A 12834-nucleotide genomic window follows, 5' to 3' on the forward strand; every position below is an offset into this window, starting at 1 on the left:
TATCAATAGCCTTAAATCAGATTGCCATGCTGAAATATATTACTGTGTCACAACCATTTTGAGCTATCCACTTAATTGCATCCTATAAAATGAACCAGGAGGTATAAGTTTACAAACATAACATCTGAGGTGGTGGTAAGATTAGAGCTAAATAACACATGTAGTTTAAATTATCAATATAAAGCCATGAAAGACTGTGATTTTAATATACTGCTGACAGGAGACACTTGAGAATTAATGCACATTCCTAATAAATATTTTCAGTGTTAGAGGATATAATACAACTTCAGTTTTATATATAATGCTCACATATACACATCACATTTTGTTTTGCATCTTTTTCTGGAGCATGGGAATATACAACTCATATATTGTCTAAGCTTAAGGAAATAGTAAAAACATTTCATTCCATAGGATAATTTTGGCACAAAATGGTTGTTCCATGACTATTTATGTGGTTAAATTTTTTTTTTTGGTATGTGTTCAATTAATCTAACCCCCTCCTCCCCCAAATTGCAATGAATTATTTAAATATGGGATATGAAATCAATTTCCATTTAATGAAATGTACTGTTATTTATCTTTACTAATGTTTATTTGCTAATTTGCAAAATTATCTGTTTTCAGTAAGTCTCTCAAGTTTCTCAAGTCAGTGAAAATTTTTTCTTATATGTGTGTGACCTTGGGCTTGCTACTTATAAGCTAGTTTGGACAAGTTATTTAATCTTTCAATGTCTCTGTTTCCTTGTCTGTAAAACAGTGATGGTTGTGTCGATTAAGTTAATTTAATACTTGGAAAATGTTTAGAATACATGAAAGTGTATGGCCCATGGAAGTATACCATAGGTGTCAGCTGTTATTATTACTATTTTTAGTGTACACTGGAGAGACTGTAAATTATAAGCTACACCATTACTTCCACCATAATCTATAGTCACAGTTAGGCATGTCAGATCTATTAGACTAACTCATAAAAAATAGTCTAGGTTAGATGTTATGCATGATTGCTTTTTTGTTTATTCTCTTTTAAAGAAAAATTTATACAAAGAAATTGGGTAGGTGTTTAAGTTTAGAGAGGAAGAGAAAGCTATTGTTGGTTAGGGAACACAGATGCTAAAAATTCTTCTATGCTTTGGTTTGCTTAAAGTGTGTATATTACTTTTTTAGTTAGCACCAGAAGTTCAAGAGTCCAGTAGCTTACAGCCATACTTTTCTCATCTATCTCCTTTTATGTTTTAGCTTCATTTCTATCTCTCCTTAATAGCCCATCCTTGATTTTCTTTTATCCCATACTGGAAGATAGACCAGTAGGAAGAATCAACAAGCTTTGGGAGGCAGGCTGAGGTGGTGATAGATGAGGGCTGTTGTTTGGTGAGAGTAGAGCTGGGAGAAATAGTTTGCCTTCTTTTCATCCTCCCATTTAAATTTCTGAACTTATCAAAATATTTCTTCGTATACTTTATAGTCATCCTAGGTATATATAATTTTTTTGTATTTTCAAAACTATACTTTTAGAGAAAAAGCAGACAAGTTATACAGAAACAGCTCACTGACCTTTAAAAGAAATTAAAGTGATACTATCACTCAAAAGAGTAGAACAGTGAGGAGAAATAGTGATAGCTATTTAAAAAAAGTTTACTGTATTAGGAAATGAGTTGCAATGTACAAAAATATTAGAGGAACCATAAACATATTTCTTATATATTTTCATATATATATATATAAACATTTTCATACATATGGGAATAGGGAATGTTTTCCTTAACTAAGTGGGAAAAAAAGAAAAACTGTAAGTGGATTCGTACAATAATATGTATTTGGATATACTAAGCATCAAATTTTGTTTTTGAAGTTATAAATACATACTGAAATATACTAGTATAGTAACTTCAGGCCACTGTTCAGAATACCATAAAAGTGTAGGGCAGAGCTTGGAACAAGAGTTAAAAGAGTGAAGAGATAAAATGTTTCAATCCTTATTCTTTCTTTCCAACTTCCAATCTAAACCTGTAGAGATTAGTGTAAGGCTGGAAATATACATATTAGAAGTGAAAAATAAAGCTAGGATTTGGAGGACTTGGCCTTAACCTATAAAATAAAATATATTAAGATATTTAGATTCTTTTTCATTTTAATCAATAAATTAATTATAGGGATATAAGTTGCAAGTCTTCAGGATAGAAGATGGAGAGGTTCCTGAATGTGTGTGTGTGTGCATGTGCACACACACAATATAAGGACATATTTTACAGCTAAGGGGGAAAATATACATTAGCAAGAATATAAGTCATGGAGAAATTCACACGACAACAATTTAAAAGCTGTAATGCTGTCAGCACAAGCAGTACTGACCTAGATTCTTATTTTATTCTTTATAACCAAGCTGCTGACATGGGTACAAAGTCCTATTCAAGGTCACTGGAAACTTTGAACCTGGATTGGCTCCAAGAGGACATTGGATAACATACTAATTGTTCCCCTGAGTGCCAGAAGTGTAGTAAGACTCAAAGTTGGTAAATATTTTTTTTATAGAAAGTCAACTCACCGTTTCTTACCATTGGGCTATTCCAAAATTTACATGCTGCAAATTAAAACAGTGACTACAAAAAAAGACATGGCACAGAGTGTGCTGTTTAAAACCCTTGAGAAGCTAATTTCCATGTCCAAGATAATGTTTCAAAGAGATTTCAATGTGTTTTTTCAGGAGGGCAAGATTTCAAAGAGGAAAACTAGCTAAGCAAGGTAACTGTGATACTGCCATCTGGAGTTTTCAATTAGCATTTCTGACTAATACTTTGGCAAAATAACTCACAAATATTTCCAGAGTTGAGAAATAATCTTGTTATACTTTCTGTTCTTCTTTTGAGGACATTAAGGCATCTAAAATAATAAAAAGTTTTACTTTGCAAATTTCAGCTTTCTGGAGTGTTCTATTTTTATTATCATGTTTAGTTATTCCCTGTTGCTTGCATGTAAAACAACATACAGTATTTAGAACTGGGAAAGTATTGACCCAAAACTTGTAGTTCAATGACTAAAATTTGATTAACATATACAATTGTGTAAAAATAGACATATTGTATTAATAGATTATTTAAAGCATATTGTTATTGGATTTTAATTTTTAAAAATGAATATTAGCAAAATGAAATGAGCTAAATGGGCAAAATGAAAAACCATGAAGCTCAGATTGTGGAACTGAAAAGTGCCTTAGAGATCAGTGTTTCCAGTCACCTCATTTTAAAGGAGGGAAATCTGAGGACCAGGGAAATGAGGTGACTTTCCTGGGGTCACATCAAAAGTCAATAGCAGAGCTGTAGTGGTACTCAGATCTGCTAACCTCCTGGCTATGCTTATTCACTAACAGAGCTGCATAGAGTATTTATAACATTTAGTCACAGTTCATCTTTTGGTTAATTCCACATTTATTCCTTTTTTTTGTGGCTGCAAAAATACCCAGAGTAATAGGGTTTGCTCCAGTTCAAACTGGAAAAAAGTAAAGAAAAAAGGTAAAAGTAAAAAAGGTAAAGCTTTCAGCGGTCATACTTCTCATCTGTAGTTCTTTAGATATGTACATATATGTATGTGTGTGTGCATATGTGAGTGTGATGCACAATCTCTTATTCACCATCTCCAAATCCAAAAAGCTCTGAAAATTCGATTTTTTCCCATAAATCTGTGACAGACTCCGTGGGTGGTGGAACCTGGTGTGAATAACGTGAGACTACGTGTAGACTTTCTATATACCGGCAAGTGTGGCATCTCATGCACTTTCTCTCGGAAAGTCAGAAGTTTGATTATAGGGTACAGCTACAACTCTGGGTATGATATATAATGCAGGTGCCATATAATTTATTACATTTTCAAACCCTGAATTATTCTGAATTCTGGCCCCAATGGTTTTGTATGGGTGATGGTGGATCTTCAATTTGGCTAATGTATTATATTAGTTTAGACAGTTTTGGCTTATAGTCAGGCAACTCAGAAATCCCTTAACATGTGTGATTCCTTTTAGTTCAAAGTATAAGAACCAAAGAGAATTCTATGAGATAATCACAGTGCTATCTATGTGGGAGTAAATATATAAAAATAAAGTGCTTACTTTCATCAATATTATTTTGGTCAGAATGCCCAGGATAAATTTGGTGTTCAAGTGAGGCAACTGCCTCATCCTGGGTTTTTGATAAAATTATCTTTCTCCTTTTCCTCCATCTTTTTGTGACCTATATTTTATAGTCTTCTTTTATATATGTTTCTTTGTTCTAAGGTGTATTGAACATTAGTGTATATGTGGGGAATGAATTGAAGATTTTCTACCCCAAGTCTCACAGTAACTCTGTGTGCTATCATCTACTTGGTAGTGAAACTGAAGACTAATCAGTCAATGTCTACAGATTAGAGTTTAGAATAGTATATGCTGAGTTTAAATGAATTACAGTTTAAATGGATTTGACCACGCCTGCCATGATGCATTCTTCCTTTATATTAAATCCTTATATTTAACCAAAGTCTAGATAAGCTCAGTGTCCTGATGAATCTGTGCTCTGCCTGTACAACATTGATTGCAGAATCCTTGGTACTGGATCTCATCCCAGCTGGAGTTCCAGCTTGACCAATGGCAAATGGAAAGGAAGGGGTAGTCATTAGGACAAACTCACAACAGGGCAAGCCCTTTCCTTGTTTGCAGGAAACTTCATCAATTGAAAATTGTGACCTGTCATACGCTGTCAGGATAAACACACACATACACACACACATCAGGTGGGTAAGAGTTGATATCTTAGATTTTTTTCATGCCCCTATTCAGGATCCTAAAGTAAAATTTATAGATAAAAGTCATGCTTTTTGGTGAGCATTGCTCTGATCATAATTTTGAATGTGTTCATAAAGCTGTAAACTCAATTTCTAGGCAATAACCTTAAATGTAAGGCATTTACTGATTTCAGCATATGCATATCTCAAAGTGGAGGGTATTCCCCCTATTGTGAACTGTCCCTATAATATGGTAGTTCTTAGATTGTATTATTTAAAGAGACTTGTGTGACATAATCCAACACTCTCTCTTTGCCCTAGGATCAAACAGTAAGAGAATAGTCAGATCAAATGGAAAAATCCTGGACCAGGAATCAGGTTCCTCCCAGTTGCACCATGACCTAGCTATGTGACCTTAGACAAGCTACCAGCCTCTCTGGGCCCCAGTTTCCTCTTCAGTAAAATGAGAGGACTGTACCCTGTTCAGCCCTAAAATGTTGCAATTAGAAGCGAACATCAATAGAGTCTTTCTCAAGATCCTTTGGATCTCTACTGAAAGGAGATGCGTGAGGTAGCAAGTTTCTTCCAAGTATGGGACAGCTTTTCTTTGCCTGAGGGGAAATATTTAAGTTTGGGATTCTTAAATGGCTTGAAGGAAAGGAAGAGGCTTGTTGATGAGCCTGGTTCAAGAGTTCCTAAATGCACGCATTATAGTCTTGTAACTACTGAATGACTTGGGAGGATTCCGTCATAGAAATCAAGCCTGTGACTCTGCTTGGCTGACTGACTTACTGGATGACTGGAATCAGTATCTTGGAAGAGTTCATGGAAGTGTCCATGCTGAACCTGAGGGCTGGAGAGGCGCAGTCAGAGTGGGCACTCTGGGCCACTCCTTTGTGGCAGAGCCAACTCCGGTCTATGAGAGGTGGGAATGGGGAGCAGGTAAGTGAGGAGTCACATGAAAGAGGAATTTATGAGAAAACAGGATAGTAAGCTTTGTATAAAAGATGGGTAGAAAAATCAATGGCAGATAATTTAAAAGAGTAAATCCCTTTAAGTAAAAACTCATTTTGTAGATTTTATCAGATGTGATTGATACCATCAGGTAATGAGTAGAGATGGACTGATTATTTACTAAAATAATAATGCAGTGTTTACCACGAACTGTTGACAGTCACTCTGGAAAATGCTTTTTATCCATTTATACATTGAACCTGGGTCTCCTGCATTGCAGACACTTTACCATCTGAGCCACCAGGGAAGCTTATATCCATTAGGTCTTCTAATCATCATTAAAATGATATGAAGTAAAAGTATTATTTCCATTTTACAGATAAAGACTGCTGCTGCTGCTGCTGCTAAGTCGCTTCAGTTGTGTCCGACTCCGTGAGACCCCATAGACGGCAGCCCATCAGGCTCCACCATCCCCGGGATTCTCCAGGCAAGAACACTGGAGTGGGGTGCCATTGCCCTCTCCGACAGATAAAGACACTGAGTGTCAAATAATGCTCAGTGTCACACAGCTAATAAACTATGGGATCTGAGATTTGAATCTATGTACTTCTGTTATACTGCCTTCCTGTTCCTTGTTTTCAGGGTATTAGAGGTAGGCCATGGGGTCTATTTCTTTCTCCTCTTTTCCTCATTTTAATTCTCTCACTCTCACTTTCTCTCTCCTTCTCCTTGTTCCCTACCAGGATCATCATATAGAGGGTTGACTGTATTGTTGCAGGGTGACAACTTCTCACATTTATTGGAGAAGACTATTATGGGAAGTTTTCTTTCCTGTACATTCTTAATGACTGTTTCCAGTTGTTCCTATGGAAAATGTAAAATTAAGATGCAAAAAAATTGCTGGGCAATTAATACAAAATTCATTTTCTATAAACTAACCTCCACTGCACCCTATTCTTCATCATTATTATCCAAAAGGTTTCAAGAGCTACAGACCAAGGTTAGCTGTTATCACAATAATTAAAATATTGTTAACTCAGCATTCCTCAAAAACAAAACTGAAATTTATGTTGTCATTTATATAAATAAGATATGATGGATTATTTTTTTCTGCTTATCAGAAGAGAAAAAGAATAAAAGCCTTCTTTTCCTCCAGTTGCAGAGGAAGGATAGATAAGATAGTTCAAGAAGTTCAAGATAAGGTAGTTCTACTAATACCTTGAGTTCTCATCTTACCTAGAGAGAGAATATCCTCCTGAGATAAACCCTAGAAGCTCCCTACCTTCATAATTGTTTGTATGTTAGTTCCAGGCATCCCCACTAGTGATAAAGGATGCTGCCCCCTCTCTAGAATGAGGCTGGTAAAGCAGGGGTAGCTGAACCACGAGGGTCAGACAGCTGGGAGACAAGATGAGATCCACAGCCACAACCTTGTCCATGGTGGTAACTATATCTCCTGTAGACGTACCTCCCGTAGGCTTCATTGCTATTGGCACTAGTTCTGATCTTTCCTAGGGCATTGTGATTCTCCAAAGTGCGAAGGGAAATTTATCACCTTCCCCTACTTTCTCCCCACTCCTAAGACCTTAGGTTCATTCACAGAGCCACTTCTTTGGTCCAAGCCTGATTGATCCAGGAGGGCAGGGCTGGGCCATCTGCCCTTAGTTCCATAGTAAACCCATAACCATCATTCCATCTAACTCCCATCAGGCCAGCATATTGGGCTGAGCTTTACTCTGTTTCCAAAATAATTTTATTTTAGTTATCTGTTGTCTTTCATGTATTTGGGCCTTGATTGAAGCCATGCTGATCTGTCACAGCTTATTTCAATAATTTTGAATCTTAGGGAAAGAGATTGAGCACTAAACATTTCTTCCCAGAGTGCCCTGATCTTAAACCTTTATTCCTCTAATGTCTCTCTCAGTATCCCAACTTATTTAATAGGAATGGAAGAAGTCTCTGGGTCCCAAACCATGCACAGGCAGAAACCAAGACTCATACTTCAGGCAAATCTCCTATATACCTTTTCTCAGTGTTTCTAAGTCAGATTGGATGTGGCTCTAGGTCCATGCCAGGCCTCTTTTCCAGGTTTACAGGTGCCCCCTCCTAGGCTGCACTCAGGTAAGTGGCCTAATTGTCTCAGTGTTCCTATGTTCTCTCATTCCTTCCAAATCCCTTTCTACCAAGATTTTAGGATAGAGAAGTTAAGGTGTAGAGCATGGATTAGCTCATTTGGCCTCCAATTCCAACCTCCTCTTGGAGAGAAAGGAGAAAGTGAATAGGAACAATTAAGCAGACACACTTGTCAACAATTAAGCATTTAGCTACATGTAACAGAAAATCCTATTACAGCGGTTTATTCTTCTTGTAACAAGAAGCCTTGAAGTGGGAAGATGAGGGCTAATGTAGCTGTCTATGTCATCAAGTATCTAGAATCCTTTTATCATTCTGCTTTCACATCCTTTATCTATAGCTTACGGTCTCTTTTCTCTTCTCTCTCTCTTCCTCCCTCCCTGCTGTCTGTCTCTCTCTCTCTAATAATCTTAAGAAATTTCAGTATGCTCATATTCCAGACGGGGTTAAAGGTGAAGAAGTAAAAACCTCCTCTTGTGACCTTTTTGTTTTTAAGAAAGGAAATCCTTACAGGTTCTGTTGCATCTTTTGGCCACACTGTGTCCCGTGGCCTCCTATGACCAGATAACTAGCAAAACAGTATTTCAGTTCCCAACACTCATAGTGCAAGAAGGAAAGACAAGAGGAGGTTGGAAGTGGAGGAATTACCTACCTGGTAACAGAATTCAGGCTTATAAATAACTCATTTAGGCAAGTATAACTAATACCTTTTCCCCAAGGAAATGGTAAACTCTTAGCATCCCAAATATTTTGACTTGGTGAAAAAGTAATTTTGGTTTTGGACTGTGAATTTTAAATCATTGTAACTTGGCTCAAACACATCTTTATTAATTGAAATAGGAACCATTACCATTAACACATTTTTGCCAACAAGAAATAAGTTTTTTTCTTCCTGTAGTGTGAAAATTTGTGCTTTGGGATTCGACAGACTCTTGGAAAGCATTTTCTGCCTCTTGCTGATTGTGGAACCATTTTCCCTGCAAAAAGTTTTTGAGATGCTTAAAGAATTGGTAGTTGGTTGGCGAGAGGTCAGGTGAATATGGTGGGTGAGGCAAATCTTTGTAGCCCAATTCATTCAACTTTTGAAGTATTGGTTGTTATAACAGGCAGTTGGGCATTGTCAGGGAGCTTTGGGGCCCATTCTGTTGAACAATGCCAGCTGTAGGCATTGCAGTTTTCAGTGCACCTCATCAATATGCTGGGCATACTTCTCAGATGTAATGGTTTTGTCAGGATTTAAAAAGCTATACTGATCAGACGGGCAGCAGACCACCAAACAGTGACCATGACCTTTTTTGGTGCAAGTTTGGCTTTGGGAAATGCCTTGGAGCTTCTTCTCGGCCCAACCACTGAGCTGGCCATTGCAGGTTGTTATATAAAATCCACTTTCATCACACATCACAATCAGATTGAGAAATAATTTATTGTTGTTGAGTAGAATAAGAGAAGATGACACTTCAAAATGATGATTTTTAAAAATTTTTAGTCAGCTCATGAGGCACCCACTTATCAGGCATTTTCACCTTTCCAATTTGCTTCAAATGCTGAATGACCCTAGAACTGTTGACATTGAATTCTTCAGTGTATAGCTGTAGGAGGATCAACTTCAATGATTGCTCTCAATTGGTTGTTGTCAACTTGTGATGGCTGACCACTATGTTCCTCATCTGCAAGGCTCTTGTCTGATTTGCAAAACTTCTTGAGCCACCACCGCACTGTATGTTTGTTAGCAGTTCCTGGGCCAAATGCGTCTTTGATTTTGCAAGTTGTCTCCACTGCTTTATGACTCATTTTGAACTAGAATTAAAAAAAAAAAATCATTCAAGTTTGCTTTTTATTCAACATAATTTCTATAGTCTAAAATAAATATAAAATAAACAGCAATAATAAATCATTAGCAAAAAAATAAGGCAAGAAATGTGCATTAAAATGATGTATAACATAAACACATTTATTTAAGAATGTATTCCAATATCAAATGGCAAATTTCAACGATGTAAAACCACAATTTCTTTTGCAGTGTGTAACCTAATATAAGTATCCACATATTACGCTTGACTTTGCTTCTTGTCTCACAAAGGCTACCTAGCCTTTTCCAGGAAATGCTTGCGGACCCCTGTCCTAAGATCTTAGGCTTATAATTGCTATTCTAAGAGATGGCTTTGTTCCACATGTCCTGAAGAAGCAGACTCGAAGGTGAGCAGAGGCTAACTCTCTTCCTCTTTCCAACTTTGACCAAGGACAGTTGTTGTTCCTAGAGAAATTATGGAAAAAAATTAATGCCAGTGTTCATAAATCTCTGTGTGCTTTTTACTATTCTTATAAAAGATTTCTTTTGGAAAATCCTAACAGGGCTCTGTCGGAGAAGGCAATGGCGCCCCACTCCAGTACTCTTGCCTGGAAAATCCCATGGGCGGAGGAGCCTGGAAGGCTGCAGTCCATGGGGTAGCTGAGGGTCGGACACGACTGAGTGACTTCACTTTCACTTTTCACTTTCATGCACTGAAGAAGGAAATGGCAACCCACTCCAGTGTTCTTACCTGGAGAATCCCGGGGACGGGGGAGCCTGGTGGGCTGCCGTCTATGGGGTCGCAGAGAGTCAGACACGACTGAAGCGACTTAGCAGCAGCAGCAACAGGGCTCTGTAGTTATTCGTTGGGCTGATCCTCACACTGTTCTGCTGAATAAGTTAATGTGCACCCAGCTAAATCATGGTTAGAAATTAAAAAAAAGAAAGAAGCTCCAACTGCTGTCAGGTGTGGTTTAGTATAAATAGTTAAAAGAGCACCTGAACTAATTTACAATTGGAATTAAGTTCTTTAGCTTAATATTTCTCATTATCGCAACATATAACTTCAGGTAATCTCTTTTGTGGCTGTGATTTTTTTCCTAATCATTGCTCATATTTTATGACTTCAGTTAGTTGTAGTGATTACTAGGTGTGCTCTACTTTAATTTTTCCTTAATTACTCATATTTCCTTTTAGTACTCCAAACAGTGAAATGTATTTTGTTTTCACTTTTAACCTCATACATCGGCCCTTGTGAATGTACTTGGTCTTTATTGTGATGAAAGTAATTTTTTTGTTTATCCTTTTAAAAGTATCATTAGTTATTTCATGGTTAATATTATATAGATTGGTTGTACTGATTTGGTGTGTGCATAATCAGGGAATTTCTTCACATTCAAGATTTAAGTTTTTTACTTAATAAATATTGTTAAAGTTGTTTTTATTTTCTTACTTGGACCTTCAAAAGTCACTTGTGATGTATATTTCATTTTTATTATTTTACTTTGTTAGCATCTGTTTGATAATAATAGTAATACTTTCTATAATAAGATTTCAGTCATTCCAAATTTACTCACTACTCCAAAGTCAGACTGGGAAAGTCTACCAGTCATGCCAAGAAGTCTCTGTTAGAGGAGAGAGTGGCCAGGGAGTGGAGGGTGGAGAGGGAGAGGCGGGTGGAAGGTGAAGTGGTAAGCCTGCCCTGACATTTCCCAAGACCTCCTCAAGGATTCTGAGCTCTCAGTCTACAGAGACTGCAGTTTTCATCCAAAGGGAAAAATTGATTCAACTCTTTTATGTTTTTATGATTGTGTCTTTAAAACCTATTACGTTAATAATATCTCCCATATGCCCACTACTTTTCAGAGCCAGCACTCCATGCTTGTATTTTGTAATCAAATTTTCTTTTAGATTCCCATCATTTTTGTGGACTGATGACGTTTTCAACATTAGGGAAAGCTTATGCATGTAAGAGTGCTGAGCACAGAGTTTGACACCTAACTAGTGCCCAATAGATGGTAACTGTTGTCAAACTTTATTTTATTTGGCTTAAAATCCCTAAGCATTTTTACAAAAATTGATTGAGATTATTTTTCGATTGAAATTCAAAAGTCTTGTTATAAGACTGAAGATCTGTGTTGGTAAAATTCTGTACTTGTCAAACCTTCTGCCTGGAGATGCGCTAATATCACTCTAAGCATGAAAGAGAATTGTTCTGATCCATGTTAAAGGTATTCTTGCCTGGATCTGTTCTACAATAAAAATAGATTATTTTCAAAAAGTTGCTTGTTTCGAATACTGACTTCTTGGTCTCAGTGGGTAGCTGAATAGTTTAATGTGTATTCATGTTGTGTGGGTAAGTATTAATTTGGGGGAATCTCTGTGGTATTTTTGAAGGTTGCATAGAAAGGCCCAGAAGGAGGATTATGGATGAGAAAAACATTTTCCAAATATTTGTCTACTTGTGTGAAGTCAATACTGGAATCCCAGGAATCCTGGATCTCTATTTATTTATTAATCACAAGTTCACATCTCCCTTTCATCAATGCCTAGCCTGTAATTAACAACTTCAAAATAAAAAACAAACAACTTAAATTGCAATTGAAAAAAAGTATCTTAGTTAATGAAAATATTCTGCTAATAAAGTTACAAGGTCAAATAGTAAATTAATCTCAAGGAGTATAAAGAGTTTGGTGACATTATCTTTTTTTCCCCTTTGTGGTATCAAAACACTTCAGCAGATCAATCCCAAAGAATACTTGCTAAATTCACTATTTTGGTAAACAATTGACTCTACTTATCCTTTTTAATTAAAGTATAATTGATTTATAATATTATATTAGTTTCAGGTGTAAGCATAGTGATTCAGTATTTTTATAGATTACACTCCATTTAAACTTATTACAAAACAATGGCCACATTTCCCTGTTCTGTAAAATATATCTTTGTAGCTTATTTGTTTTATACATAATAGTTTGTACCTGTTAATCCCCTACCCCCATCTTGACTCAATCTCCTTTCCTTCTCTTCACTGGTAACCACTAGTGTATTCTCTGTGTCTGTGAGTCTGTTTCTGTTTTGTTATATTCATTTGTTGTTACATTTTTTAGATTCTACATAAAAGTGATAACAGAGAATTTGTCCTAGAGAGTCTGACTTATTTCACTAAGCACAATACGCTCTAGGTCTACCCATGTTGTTGCAAA

Source organism: Bos taurus, chromosome 4 (genome assembly GCF_002263795.3).
Source record: "Bos taurus isolate L1 Dominette 01449 registration number 42190680 breed Hereford chromosome 4, ARS-UCD2.0, whole genome shotgun sequence".
NCBI classification, from domain to species: domain Eukaryota; kingdom Metazoa; phylum Chordata; class Mammalia; order Artiodactyla; family Bovidae; genus Bos; species Bos taurus.